A 16,467-nucleotide genomic window follows, 5' to 3' on the forward strand; every position below is an offset into this window, starting at 1 on the left:
TGCGCAGAATCAGCGAGGAAAGGAATATGTGGAAAATACTGACAAGAAAAGAGACAGGATGATAGGACACCTATAAGGACATCAGCGAATAACCTCCACAGTACTAGAGGGAGCTTAGAGGTAGCAACTGTAGACGAAGCCAGAGATTGGAGTTCATCCAGCATATGACTGAGGACGTAGGGTGCAAGCGCTACTCTGAGAAGAGAATGTTGACACAGGAGAGGAATTCGTGGCGTGCCATGAAACCTCTCAGAAGACTGATGACTCAACAAAAAATGTCTTCAGTGATGAGTCCTGCTTTGAAATGAGCGCAGATGACCAGCAAAAACACGTCTGGAGACGCCCTGGTCAGCGGCGGGATACCAACCTGACCGTCGTCAGCCCTACGGCCCGACGTTCAGGAGTGATGTTGTAGGATGCCGTTTCATTTCACTGCAGGACCCCTTCAGTTGTCATCCGCGACATCCTTACAGCACGGTGGTACGTCGGAGATATTCTACGTCCCCTTTTGTCGTATCACAGGCAAGCCATACAGGACGTACGTTTCAGAAATATAACGCCCGACCGCACAAGGCGAGAGTTTCTACTACTTGTTTTCATGCCTGCCAAACCCTGCTTTGACCAGTAAGGTTGGCGGATCTCACCCCAGGTGAGAATGATTGGAGCATTTTGGGGAGGACCCTCCAACCATCTTGGGCTTTTGACAATCTGACGCACCTATTGGACAGAATTTGGCGCGATGTAGCTCAGGATGACATCCAGCAGCTCCATCAACCAATGTCAAACAGAATAACTGCTGGCTTAATGGCCAGAGGTAGACAAACGCATTATTGATTTGCCCAATTTGTGAATCTCTTCCTCTTGAAGAAATCAACTAATTTTTCTAAAACAATAGTCAATTTTTTTTTCTGTACATGTTCATCACAATTACTGATATTCGTCCCATTTGGGTAATTCCTTAGTGGTTCGTAGTTTTCTTTTGCTACCTTCGAGTGTATCTTAGCTCTATACTATCATTTCTGGGGCAAGTAGGTATCACAGAGAACAATGTGAAATTTAATAATCCAATAGGAATAATAAAAAAGACACTGAAATCAAAAACATCATCGATATGGTTCCTTACCTGTTGCTGTTATGTTGCATTCGTTACAGAAAATGCATTAACACGAAAGAGACATCGAAATAATAATTTGGTAGACACACCTATGAAGGAATGATATCTAGCCTACAATTTGAAAGGTGGACTGCATTCTATGAATTATTCATTTATACTTACGTGTAAAGAGTTCCAAAGCATCGTTCAACGGTGTGTACTCTTCTCTAGAAATCACAAATAAAAGATTTATGAGATGGGCTTGGCGCCGGCCGGAGTGACCGAGCGGTTCTAGGCGCTTCAGTCTGGCACCGCGCGACCGCTACGGTCGCAGGTTCGAATCCTGCCTCGGGCATGGATGTGTGTGATGTCCTTAGGTTAGTTAGGTTTAAGTAGTTCTAAGTTCTAGGGGACTGATGACCTCAGCTGTTAAGTCCCATAGTGCTCAGAGCCATTTTAGATGGGCTTGGCAGTGCACTCAGACCTGTCGATGACAGGGTAGTCTACTGTAAAGTATCATCTCTGGATGATTTTAATAATATGCAAATAAATTTGGACACTTTTTCTTGTTGGTGTACTGGCTGGCATACATCATTAAATATGGATAAGTGCAAGATGATGCCCATAAACAACACTCAATTTAAACAACACTCCATATAAACAACACCGTAAAATACGCGTTTCCTAATAGTAGTGAGCATATAGTTTACATATAAGGGATATAAGGGATGAGTGCAGAATAACAGCTAGTGGAATGACAGTGATGCTCCAATATCAGGCTACATAAAATGAGACAGAAGAACAGAAAGAAAGACTCCTCTAGATACGCACTGCAACCAATAATGGAGTAAGTACATCAGTACCAAGAACAATGAGTACAACATGTCTACTGGACGTCCAGCACTAGAATCCCAAAGTAATCCTAACCTACAAACACATCAGAATACGTCTAGAACGTCCCATGAAGAGATGGAAGAGAATGATTTTGTAACTTATCAATCCTCGTACAGTAGAATCGGCGAAAGAAGTTCCCTGACAACTGCATTGGGCTGGACACGGCAGATTCGACCGCCTGCGTCAAACAGTCAGGTAAGGCGACTTTATAGACGTCTCCGCGGCAATGTCTCAGTATTGTCGGAGCTCTATAGACAGCTATTGCTTACGCTTGGAGCCGTTTGAGGCTTCACAGTTGAAAGATGCCAATGACTTATTTACATTGACTCGACCACAGAACTAAGGCATGTTCATCTACCTCTTCTACGTCTGCATCAACACCTCGCAAGCCGTCTGACTGTGTGGGGCGGAGGATACTTGAGGTACCACTAAGTGAAGTACCCTTCCCTGTTCCGCTTGCGAATGGTGCGTGGGAAGTATTATTGCCGGTAAGCCTCTGCTCGTAATTTCTCGAATTCTGTCATCATAGTCAGTTCGCGAGATGTACATGGGAGGAAGCAATATATTGTCCGACTCTTCCCGGAAAGTAGTCTCTTTAAATTTCAGTAGTAAACCTCTCCGTAATGCAAATTGCCTCTCTTGTAGCGTCTGCTGCTGAAGCTTGTTGAGAATCACTCGCACCGACCAAACTATTCCGTGACGAAACGATCCGCTCTTCTTTGGATCTTCTGTATCCCTTCTATCTGCCCTATCTAATAAGGATTCCAGACTGATGAACAATACTCAAGAATCGGACGAACAAGCGCCTTGTAAGCCACGTCTTTAGTGGATGAGTTGCATTTCCACAGTCTGGCATCTGCTTTTCCTACTATTTGTTTTAGGTGGACACTCCACTTACGGTCGCTCTGGACGGTTACTCTCAGATACTTTGCGGTAGATACTGTTTCCAGCGAACTGACAATAATGATCATCATCAGCATGATCGTTTACGTTGTCGCGTTATTTCGTTGTTACGGGTCACAGCACACGCCATAATAGCGAAGTGATCATGATGCCTGTCTGCCACGTGAAGGAACAGGGTTTGATTCAAAATAATGCTGAGAATATTTCCTCCATATGAACATCATCACCTTAGTCTTGTGTGAACAACTAAGTCGCGCCTTGAATAAAGGTCGGATATTTTCGTTTCGAAATCCAGCATTAATGACTGACAGACACGGAATAAAAGGGCTGTCATTTGGCACTGCATAATCCCCTGGACCTGATGGTTGACTTATTTTCCGTTAAGTCAAGACAACTGAGCGCCACACACTCGTCCTTCGTGAGCCTAGCATTATAAAACATGATTCTCTCAGATATGGTTTTCAGTAGGCAGACAATAGGACGTTCTATATCTAGAGACAGACTCGTAATCCACTGTAAAACATATGGTGTGGTCTTTCTTCCAAAAGTATCGGATTAAGTTTCCTGAGCATCTCCATTGCATTTTGTTGCGGACTTTACCGACAAGTTGCGAACAAGTTGCGATCCTAACAGCGCGTCTCAGTTTTTTCGGTGTCTCCTGACATTCCCCCTCGATAAGGACTCCTAACACTGGAAGCTAATCGAGAATTGATCATACTAGGTCCTTGTATGCGGTTTCCTTACGGGTATACTTCAGTTCCTCTGTCTCCCCTCCTATATATTTCACCTTTTCGTCCCGTGCCATATTACTTTTTAGTACTGCCCTCTAATATTAAGCTAAAAAATGTACCATTAATTTTGTAAATCTATACTATTTGATTCTTCTTCTTTGTTACGGGCATTTAAAGACATTTGCCAGTCAGTACACCAACTGGAAACACTGTCTATATTGTTTTGCACTTATTTACAATTATCCAGAGATGATACTCTGTACTAAACCACTGTACTATCCGGCGGAGTACAATGCTGAAACTATCTCATAAATCTCTTATTTGCTTTTGACAGGAAAGAACACGCACCACTGGGTGGTGCCTTGGAACTCTTTACAAATAATTCTAAAACAATAATTCGTAGAATGTAGCTCAAAGACGTATCACTTCTTGCTAGGTGTGTCCACCAAATTATTACGTCGATGTCTCCTTCGTGATAACAAATCCAAGATGACAGCAACAGGTAAGAAACCATATCTTTCAGCACAATTTCCTCGCCACGGTGCAGATACGAAAGCGCCCCACTCTTCCTCGCCATACGCAACAGGGGAAGGAAGTTAGTTACTCGAATAATGGAAAACGGTATCCTTGACGTGAAGCTACACGACGATTACTGTGTAAGAGTACGTCTAAAATCTCATTATAGGGTGCAACACGCTTCGCAATGAGGCACCGTTCCAACAGATGGTGAAGCAATTACTATGATATTGATGCCTATTGGCGATGGGGATGTGAGAGTTAGTGTACTGGGACCCTGATCGGTCTGCCATCGTTTCTAACAGGCGAGCGTTACAGGAACGTACTGTCTCAACGTGTACAAGCGTTTGTGCCCCTGCAATATCTGAAGGCGCCTTGTGCCTTCATTAGACAACGCACTACACATCACTCCTCAATTGTGTAAAAATGGTTTGAGGATTATTTCACACACAGCCTGCCCCAAAAGGTGACTTGACATTAGTCTCACTGGACAAATATAAGAATCCATCAAGCATGATGCGTACGTTTTCTATCCAGCTTCCTCCGTGAATTGTGGGTGTGAGTTGAGCTGTCATGGATTAGAAAGGCTCTTCCAATGCTTTTGATGTCTCGTGTGTCGACGTCCCTACATGTTGAAAAGAAAGAAGATTTAGCGTCCCGTCGACATCGAGATCATTAGAGAAGGAGCACGAGTTTGGATTTTTTGAGGTATGGAGAAGGAAATCGGTCGAGCCCTTTCAGTGGAACCATAGCAGCGTTTGCGTGGAAAAGTTTAGAGAAATCACTGAAAACATAAATATGACCGGATACGACTTAGAACCGTTGCGCTCCCGAATGCGAGTCCACCTCGCTCGGTCCTTGTGTGTCACGAGGGTGAAAGGGGCTGCTACGCGCTATTAGATTGCTGCCACCAACTGCTCATGAGAGTATATATATGTAGCTTCGGAATTGAACCTAGTCATATTACAGTTCTTTCAGTATTTTCCGTACCTTTCGTTCACTATTTCGTTCAAGAACGTATCACGAATGTGAATACTTGGTGAAAATACGAATAAGGTTACTGACATCGTTTTGCATCATGACATGGACTGAAGAAACGTGTCTACTAGTGGTGAAATAGCTAACTTGTCTCTGACAATCAGACTTCCTTTCCATGCCGGCCGGAGTGGCCGAGTGGTTCTAGGCGCTACAGTGTGGAACCGCGCGACCGCTACGGTCGCAGGTTCGAATTCTGCCTCGGGCATGGATGTGTGTGATGTCTTTAGGTTAGTTAGGTTTAAGTAGTTCTAAGTTCTAGGGGACTTATGACCTCAGAAGTTAAGTCCCATAGTGCTCAGAGCCATTTGAACCATTTTTGAACTTCCTTTCCAGGATTGTATACGTCCCAGAATATCGCTTTGCTTCTTCAAGGCTTGTCATAAGAGTCGCTTTCCTCGTTTCATTTACTGGTCCAGGAACTGCGGGGCACTTGACTGCCCCTCCCACCGTTGCCCCCGCCCCAGTCCCCTATGTCGACAGACCACAACCCCATACAGGAAGTCAAACAATGCTTACAAAATATTTTAAGCTCAAAACTTCATTACAGCTTTTACTAATTATTTAATTTGTTCATCATGTGACCTTCTCAGGTAATCTACAATCTTTAAACATTTTAACACAGTTTTAAAATATTTTCTGAAATACTTCCATTTTTCACTATCTGCCCTGCCCTTTTGTCTCCCGTTTCATCAGTGAGGCTATCTTTTCCTTTCAAAATTTGTGGACTACTAGTTGCACAACCACATCATCTATGTAATACTTGATTAACGTTATTTTTCTTCCTTTCGTCTAGTATCGCCAAGCTAAGCAAGCATTTTTTTTTCAGTTGCCGTATTGTGGTTCATACATTTGGCAACTGAATAGAATGTTACAACAGAAGCCTCATGAGTGTAATTTAGACGATGTGTCCTGTCATCATGCGTATGGCTGTCGAATACTGAGAAACAAGACCAAGGCTTCAAAAGTTTTTCATTTGTTTCTACTGAGTTGCCACTCCAACATGTTCTACATCTACATCTATATCATACTCCGCAAGCCACCTAATGGTGTGTGGCGGAGGGTACTTTCGATACCACTATCTGATCCCTCCAATCCTGTCACACTCGCGAATAGTGCGTGAAAATTGTTGTCGGTAAGCGTCTGTATTGGTTCTAATTTCTCGAATATTCTCCTCGTGGTCAATACGCGAAATGTATGTGGGGGGAAGTAATATGTTGTCTGACTCCTTCTGGAAAATGCTGTCATTGCACAACGTCTATCTTGTAACGTCTGCCAGTGGAGTTTGTTTAGCATCTCCGTAACGCTCTCACGCCAGCTAAACAATCCGGTGACGAAACGCGCCGCTCTTCGTTGGATCTTCTCTGTCTCCTCCATCAGTCCTACCTTATAGGGATCCCAGATAGATGAACAATACTCAAGAATCGGGCGAAGAAGCGCCTCTTAAGCCACTTCTATCGTGGATGAGTTACATTTCCTCAAGATTTAGTGAGTTTTGCTGTCACACATTTCACAATTGTCCCATCATTATCTGCTTCAGGCTGTGTGGCGATGTCCATGGATAAAGGTTCCTCCGAATGATTGCGTATAGCATTATCAGTAATGAACCATCCATTGAATGAATGAGGACGTCAAGCTCAGCAAACGCTTCCTGCAGTCCGGTAGGCTAAGTGTCGGCACTGGACTTCACCTTTTATTTTATTTTCTTATCACTGGCAACTCACACTCGACACTATACAGGTTGGTCAGAAGCAGTCTGAGAAGCTGGTAAGGGTACTGCAGGGTAGGTTGTGCTGAGCAATAATTGTTCAGAAAAGATTCGGTAAGTTGCGCCGTTTCTGAGTTAATTAGCATTGAAGTTAGCCAACCAGGCCGTTGCACACGCTATTTCAAGGAGTCCGCCAGATACAGTTATTAGTGTCTTCTTATAGCATAGATAGAGCACGAGGCAGCACGGTCCTTGGCGACAATTCCATCCTTACTACCGTCCCATTTCCAATTTTTGTATCGCTCTCTTGACTGGTTTTAGGAAACCAAACGAAGAACACGTTTGGTGATACCGTCTCTGGAGGGCCGCTTGCATTTGCTCGCACAACGACCTCACTGGCTAAATTTAATGCTAATTAATTCAGAAACGTCGCAACGTATCTATTTCTTTTCTTAACAATTATTTCTTAGCACAACCCTTACACGTCTTTCAGACTGCTTCTGACGACCCCGTATAGTCAGTCTGTAAACTAATGAGCGAACAGTGCTTTAGGAGCCGTACACGTATTGGAATCAGTCTCCTGTCTAGCAGTGCAACGCTGTGTGCTGTTGTTGACGTAGATTCTGTTCATCTGCGTGTCTTCCATTAGTTATGTTAGCTCCTAATTTCTATACGTCTTATAATGTTAAAGCATTTAGTGAAAAGAAAACACTGTCAGGGCGTGGCGGGGCACTGCTCATTCATACGAGTGGCGGAAAATCTACGGCCACTGAAATTTGTTTCAGATTCAAGTAGTAATGTAATAATTTTTAAGTGAAGACTGTCCCGTCAATTGCTCAACGAACCAACACGAATTTTTCTTCCACATAAAGAAATGGCGCGTTTTCTCCACCGCTCGTGATTGTGCCACCAGCTAGTCGAAACAAAAGCAAATCGTTTCCTGTTTCTCTAATATTTTTCACGGTCATAAACATTTTAGAATTTATGCCAGGAGTTAGCTTTACAGACGAAACTCAATGAGATACGTAAACGATCGAAACAGCAGAAAAGAAGTGTAGGGACGCTAATGACGCGAAACTAGACTGACTGCCTTGCTCTCCCCCTCTCCCTTCGCCAGAGATGTTTATGTCAAACTCTCCACTGATTTAAAAGGCGCGCTGCAAGAAGAGTCCGTGCTCCCCGTGGCGTAGCCTGTCTCGGTACAAAAGGGGGAGGGGGGGGGGGGGGGTATCATCTGTCAGCTCTTCAGTTTGCAAACTATGGTAACACATGTAATAGTTGTAGCCAAATTGTAGAAAATTTTACTTACCACCCGTTACATGCAAGCCACCAATGCAACGTCAAATGGAACGGCTTCTTCTGAGCAGTGAGACACGCGATAAAGTTTGTGAAACTTGTCAGCTGGACATATTTGAAGCAAAAGCATAAGAATAATAAATACATTTAATACACACGATGAATCTACATTATAAACTTCTTAAAGAAAAAGACATGGCTTACAGTTCAGTCAAGTGCGAATTGTTGACTGGGTGCTGCTATAGCACACATTACGACGAGGGCAACAGTTGTAATAGGCAATATTCTGCATCGCAAGCTGTCTGCCGCTTGTGTCAGGTGATTTCTGTCTAACAGCTTCCTGCAGAACACTTCTGGGGCTACCGCCGTTCAGTGATTTCGTTCCAAAATTTCAATTACGCCTGTAGCAGTTTTTGGGACGATTTCAGTCGAGCCATCAGCTATAGTCTTCCAAGTAACGATTCCGGAATTACTCGTAGGGTTCCACGTCCCGTCGACAATGAAGTCATTAGAAACGGAGCAGCCGGCCGAAGTGGCCGTGCGGTTAAAGGCGCTGCAGTGTGGAACCGCAAGACCGCTACGGTCGCAGGTTCGAATCCTGCCTCGGGCATGGATGTTTGTGATGTCCTTAGGTTAGTTAGGTTTAACTAGTTCTAGGGGACTAATGACCTCAGCAGTTGAGTCCCATAGTGCTCAGAGCCATTTGAACCAAGAAACGGAGCAGGAGTTCGGACTGGGGAAGGATGGGAGATTAAATCAACAATGTTGTTTCAAAGTAAACATCCTGACATTCCACTTCAGTAATTTAGGAATGGCCGGATGTCGTGCCACTGCCCTGAAACCGTTACTCATCTAATACTTGAATTTCTTTTTAACTTTCTTTCATTAAAGGTCTCTCATAATTAAAGGCCGCTTCTCTAGTACTTAAAAACTAGTCGCACTTTTTGCAATTTCGAAGAAGATAACTTGAAAGAAGATAATTTTTTTCATATTATTACAAAAAAAAATGGTTCAAATGGCTCTGAGCACTATGGGACTTAACATCTGTGGTCATCAGTCCCCTAGAACTTAGAACTACTTAAACCTAACAAACCTAAGGACATCACACACATCCATGCCCGAGGCAGGATTCGAACCTGCGACCGTAGCGGTCACGCGGTTCCAGACTGACATATTATTACAAGCAAATACTGTTTACAGGAAATAAAACTAATCTAATGACGATGAGGTACAAAGAAAATTAAGCAAAATATAAGCTACAACTCTGTCGAAGGGATCGAAGAGTGGCAGGTGAAAAAGTTAGCAATTTAGAAGAGAATAAAAAAAGATAGGAAAGAACAGATGAGATGTTTACCCACCTCCGTCATTGATTGAAAGGGAAAACATTGGAATTGTGTTGAGCCTTTGCGTTTAGATTTCGCTTTACAAGTTTTATATGTAGTTCTACTGTGCATTAGAGTATTTATTTATTGCTAGCTGAGTACCCAGCATTGCCTGTGTAAGTATTTACTCCAGTTTTCTGTCATTCCATATCTCCTTTCATCTGTCCTTGTCCATATCTTCCTTCTCCCCCTCTCTGTCCATCTATCTCATCCTCCTCCCTCCCTCTGTCCATCTGCTCCTCCCCCCTCTTTCAATCTGGTCTTTCCCCTTCTGTCCATCTCCTCCTCCCCCCCCCCCCCCCCACCTCTATCTCTGTCTACTGCTCATCTCTCCTATGTCTCCTCCTCTTCCTTTTCTCTGTCCATCTGTCCATTTCCTTCTCCCTCACTGTCCATCTCCTCATCTCCTCTCTCGGTTCATCTCTTCCTCCTTTCTCTCTCTGTCGCCGGCCGGTGTACCCGAGCACTTCTATGCGCTTCAGTCTGGAACCGCGCGACCGCTACGGTGGCAGGTCCGAATCCTGCCTCGGGCATGGATGTGTGTGATGTCCTTAGGTTAGTTAGTTTTAAGTAGTTCTAAGTCCTAGGGGACTGATGACCTCAGATGTTAAGTCCAATAGTGCTCAGAGCCATTTCTCTCTCTGTCTATCTTATCTGCTTTCCTTTCTGTGTCCTTCCACCCCTCTTCTCTTTCTCTGTCGATCTTCTCCTCTTCCCTTTCTGTCCATTTACCCTCCTCTCTATCTCGGTGCACGTCCCCCCCCCCCCCCTATCTTTGTCATCTCCTCCTTCCCTCTCTCTGTCTGTCCACATCCTCTTACTCCCTTCTATCTCCATGTGATCTCCCCTACCCCAATAGGCGTTGCTGATTCTTAGCCCCACAGTATTTATTTCCAAATAGGGTTGTTCGGAAAGTAAGGAGCGATCGGTAGCGAAATGGAAACCACAGTGAAAATCGGAACTGTTTTCTTTGCACATTTAGCTACACCTTCCAGGTACTTCTCTACATACTCGTTTTAACGCAGCTCATTGTTTATCTCCTGAACCATGTATCCTACAATGGTATTATTTTGTAAGTATATTGAGAGGAATATGTGGATACTATCTGCCAAATGTATTGTGCGTTCAATTACTTGTAAAGAGGTAGTAAATTAAAGCGTCATGCCTGATCAGGTATTTTGTTGCATGAACAGCGAAAATGGAGTAATCTAGAAATTTTTCCTTTCATCATTTTGCGGGAGTTGTCAGTGAGAAAAAGTTTCGTAAAGATTTTAAATTATGTGTTAAGCTTGTTGCAAGTCACAAAGTGCTGTTATTCTCAAATACTGGATGACTGTAACCTGGATATTTGTACGTCATGAGCTATGCTATTTTTTCACCCCCTTCTTCCCCTTTGATAGGTTAGATAGGTAGTTCTTACTCTGCACAGCAATACTTTCCGCACAATTAATGACGCCTATACCAAGTTTGGTTGAAATCGATCCAGTAGTTTAGGATACGTTCAGCATTCATTCATACATACATAGGCCTACATACATCCATATAAACGTACATCCATCTTCACCATATGTATGGGTTACAGAACTGACTCGTGTTGACTGATCGTATCGTTAGCTTGCTACATTATTTACACTTTTTAAATGATCCTTAGGCAGCAATGGCCTGTCACTTTCTATATGACACGCAAAGTGTGGTAAATGATCTTAATTAGTTACAGTTTGAAAGTGATCTTTAGGTAACAACAGCCAGTCTCTGTTTACAGACTATTACGAAATATATTTTAAAAACAATTATTATTTGAGTTTTTATATCAATTCTTTATGGTGCTTCTCAGGAAGGGGGTCATCTAATTATCGATATCAAAGCAGTATTTTCTTTATTGCTAAATGACATACAGTTCACTCAGTGCTGGTCCAGATTACCCACAGAAGATCAAAATCGGGTTATATTACTTTAGGAAAAGCAGCATACAGCCACGTTTCTACATCATTTTCAATTAGACCAACACGCCTTTCGAGCTTTGGCCCACCTTCAATTGGTATAACGCATATTTAAATCGTCTGTTAGCACATCGTTAAAACATCGACTGCAAGTGTAGATGCTACAGATGCCCTGAGCAAAATAACAGTTTTGTTTAAGTGACTTCAACAGTACTTTCAGATCCTGTAAGTAAAACGAAGCTTTGACCATAAATATAATTTCTTGATGAAAACATGTCAGTCTGCAACATGGCATGTGCGTGATACAAAGAAAACGTGTTTGTGACACGGTTACAAAAGGGGGAAAATTGGAGAAACAACAAGCAGAATGGAAATTAAGTACATTTAAGTAGGAATATACTGTGAATATACAACTTACGAAGTGTAGTAGTAAAACAAAATTCTTATTTTGCACTGTGCAGGAGCAGCATCCAGACGGCAGTCGACGTTTTTAATTATGTGCTAACTGGTGATTTAAATATGAAGTAACATAAGCATCACTCACGGATTTGTCTTTAGGTCAGTTCCGAATGTTCGACTGCTGCCTACAAGGTAATACGAGAAAGAGACGTATGATAGTGGATACATGATCAGCATGTTGGCAATCCCTCCAGCCATTGTAGCCAGTAGATGAATCTTGATCATGGCTCTTTATTCAAATAGCTCCTCGCATAGCCCCAAAACTGCTGAATAGACTCCGTACCAGACTGCCTTACCTCAGAAAAATCTGAAGAGCTACCGCCAAACGGACCCAGGTCCCTTCGCACCGACTGAGGACGGACAAAAACCCGAACAGCGTTTTGGTATAAATAAAAACAGGTCAAAAGTGGCTGGTTGCTGCATTTTTTGGCTCTGAGCACTATGGGACTCAACTGCTGAGGTCATTAGTCCCCTAGAACTTAGAACTAGTTAAACCTAACTAACCTAAGGACATCACAAACATCCACGCCCGAGGCAGGATTCGAACCTGCGACCGTAGCGGTCTTGCGGTTCCAGACTGCAGCGCCTTTAACCGCACGGCCACTTCGGCCGGCCTGCATTTTTTAAACTAATATACAGTGAAGTAACAAAAGTCATGGGATGGCACCCAATATCGTGTCGGATCACTTTTTTCCCAACGTATTGCAGCAACTCGACGAAGCATGGACTCAACAAGCCGTTGGAAGTCCCCTGCAGAAATAGTGAGCCATGCTGCCTCTGTGGCGGTTCATAATTGTGAAAGCGTTACCGGCGCAGGATTTCGTGCACCAAGTGACCTCTCGACTATGTCGCCTAAATGTTCGATGGGATTCACGACGGACGATATGGGTGGCCAAATCATTCGCTTGAATTGTCCAGAATGTTCCTCAAACCAATCGCGAGCAGCTGTGGCCCCATTACATGGCGCATTGCCATCCATAAGAATTCCATTATTGTTTGGGAACATGAAGTCCATGCTCTCCGAGCATCCGAAAATAACCATTTCTAGTCAAAGATCGGTTAAGTTGGACCAGACGACCCAATCCATTCCATGTAAACACAGCCCACACCACCAACTTGCACAGAGCCTTGTTGACTATTTGGGACTTCGTGGCGTCTGTGTCACACTCGAACCCTATGACCATGCTACGGCTTGCCAGTCGTCTATCTACATCTACATCTACATTTATACTCCGCAAGCCACCCAACGGTGTGTGGCGGAGAGCACTTTACGTGCCACTGTCATTACCTCCTTTTCCTGTTCCAGTCGCGTATGGTTTGCGGGAAGAACGACTGCCGGAAAGCCTCCGTGCGCGCTGGTCCAACCGATGTGGTCACGAGCCCAGGAGAGGCGCTGCAGGCGATGTCGTGCTGTTAGCAAAGACAATCGTGTCGGTCTTCTGCTGCCATAGTCCATTAACGCCAAATTTTGCCGCTCTGTCGTAACGGATACGTTCGTCGTACGTGCCACATAGATTTTTGCGGTTATTTCACGCAGTGGTTGCTTGTCTGTTAGCACTTAAAACTCTACCCAAACGCCTTTGCTCGCGGTCGTTAAGGCCACTGCGTAGAGCGTGGTGAGAGGTGACCTTTGGTATTCTCGGCACACTCTTCACATTGTGAATCTCGGAATATTGAATTCCCTGACGATTTCCGAAATGGAATGTCCCATACGTTTAGTTCCAACTACCGTTCCGCGTTTAAAGTCTGTTAATTCCCGTCGGCGGCCGTAATCCCGTCGGAAAACTTAAAAAAAAAAATATGTTCAAATGTGTGTGAAATCTTACGTGACTTAACTACTAAGGTCATCAGTCCCTAAGCTTACACACTACTTAACCTAAATTGTCCTAAGTACAAACACACACAACCATGCCCGAGAGAGGACTCGAACCTCCGCCGGGACTAGCTGCACAGTCCATGACTGCAGCGTCCTAGGCCGCTCGGCTTATCCCGCGCGGCTAAATCTTTTCACATGAATCACCTGATTACAAATAACAGATCCGCCGATGCACTGTTTTTTTATACCTTGTGTAGGCGATTCTACTGCCATCTGTACTGTGCATATCGCTATGCCATGACTTTTGTCACCCCAGTGTAATCCACAACTGCGGAACTCAACAACCTGTAAAATGGGTAAATTAAAGTTAACCAAAATCGGGTTCATTCGGGAAGCTTCCTAAACTCTGTGTTCCAACATTACGACCACAGCTCGTTTCTGCTACCCTCTGATAGCTGCCAGTGAGCAGGTCTGAGTGCAGACCTGGCACACGCTATCGCAGCTGGCGCTGTCAGAACGAGCGGCGCGTTGCGCAGCGGCGCGACGGGGCACTGGCTGCGGCACGCGAGGCCTAATAGATGCCGCCATTACGGGCGGCCGAGCGCTGACAGCGACCGCTCCCTCCAGCCGCAGATGCGTGGGCGGATACGCGAGTCAGGCGGCCGAGCGCGGGCAACTGGGTAACGAGGGCGCGGGCGCGCGGGGGCGCCGTGGGCGGCGGGCCGCCCGCCCATTGGCCGGCGCCCGTCTGCCAGCCCCACCGCGTCCAATCGGCGCATGCGCGGAGCGGCGCGCCCCTGCGACCTCGGGGCGCCCCTAATTTGCTTCGCAGATCTGTGTCGGCGAGCGGAGTGCGCCGGTGTTGGCTAATCCGAGGTCGCACGCTCCGTGCTTGTCAGAGGAACGGACTTACGTGTCGTAAAATATGCGGGGCAAGGTGCAGACAATCGTTTACGTATTCCCTCTCGTATAACACTTATTGTATTAAATTATAAGCATGTCGTCGCGTTCGACGACAGCTCTTCCGTTATTGACGTGCGTGTCCACTTCAGAAAGCTCGGGATAGTAGTGTTTCGAAAGTCACTATCAGTATCTCGGTGAAATTTACTAGCGAGAGTAACGGGCGGCATCAAAAATTGGTTCAAATGGCTCTGAGCACTATGGGACTCAACTGCTGAGGTCATTAGTCCCCTAGAACTTAGAACCTAACTAACCTAAGGGCATCGCAACATCCATGCCCGAGGCAGGATTCGAACCTGCGACCGTAGCGGTCTTGCGGTTCCAGACTGCAGCGCCTTTAACCGCACGGCCACTTCGGCCGGCGGGCGGCATCGCTAAAGCAACAACTCCCTCAGCCCCTGGCCACTTGAGAGTTTTTGCAGTCACTAACGGAGAGCTCTCGTAATGAATTCACGCAAGACGCATGTTGCTGTACCTGTGATAATAGCTATTTGTAGAAACGGACGATCCACTGGGGCGGCAGCGCTGAAGAGGCATTATGTAATAAAATCCAGATTGCTGCTGCAGTAGTTTAACTATTTTGTTGTAATGGATCTATTTCGGCTAGACTGCCATCTTCAGATAATCATATTTTCAGATATAGAGATTTGGTACTTACATCGATTTATCATCAGTGGTCGGCTGTCACTCCGAATTGTATTACGACTCGGGGTAGATTTAGGACTCCTACGCTGTAATGTGTTTTGAGGTTTGCTGCCGTTATTAATCGTCCTTTCTCGTGATTCTTATAGTTTGACTTTTTATCGTCAGATATGACAGGCTGACAGTTGTGTTAGCTGGCCACAGATTCCATACGGTTACAGTTGCTATGGTGCGGTTGTATCAAGACCGCGTTGAAATACGTAAATAAATTTTGCACGGTATCGCCTTTATAGAACATCGGAATTCGTGTATTACAAATGTAAGAAACAGGTTCTTGTTCGCAGATACTGAAATTGCGATCGGTCGAGAAAGCCGACCGATCGCCCACACTTCCACACAAGCATCAGCTATTAGAATTGTGACGGCAGCAATATTTACAAAAATAAATTCAGTTTAAAAAGAGAGCGACTCAGGATACGCAGACTACTTGAATGAGAGTCAAGACTTATTTTACTCTGGTATTGTTACGATAAAACAGCTCACGCTTACATCAAAGTGCGCCATCAGGCAGAGAAACAATCAAAGTGGGATACGAAGTTGCGAATCATCGCCTTAGATCCATTATATCAAAAACAGTCCAGACACGACTATAAAAATTACGTAATAGTTTCTTTGGGTTGGCTGCACCATGAAAATGAGCAATATCGTTGCAGTGTGAGTATAAAAGAAGCTCGACAAGTAAAGAGTAGTTACTCGGAGGACCTACAAAGAGCTCTATCGCGATGTTCTAATACGTTTGAGAGAGGATATGAGGAGAAAGCGTCCACAGAAGTGGCGTAGGAACAAATGGATACTCCACCTTGGCAATGCACGGCCGCACAGGGACTACGTTGTTCGGGGATTTTTGATGAAAAAGAAGAGATCAGTTATTTCCCACTCGCCGCACTTAGCTCTGTGTGACTTTTTCCTCTTCACCAAGATAAAATCAAATTGTAGGGACAGGACATTCAACCATAAAAGCAGAGGCAGAGGGTACTAAAAACGCTAACAGAGGAAGACTTGGAGAATACATTCAAGAAAACGTAGGAACCG

This window comes from Schistocerca serialis, chromosome 6 (assembly GCF_023864345.2).
Source record: "Schistocerca serialis cubense isolate TAMUIC-IGC-003099 chromosome 6, iqSchSeri2.2, whole genome shotgun sequence".
In the NCBI taxonomy this organism is placed as follows: Eukaryota; Metazoa; Arthropoda; class Insecta; order Orthoptera; family Acrididae; genus Schistocerca; species Schistocerca serialis.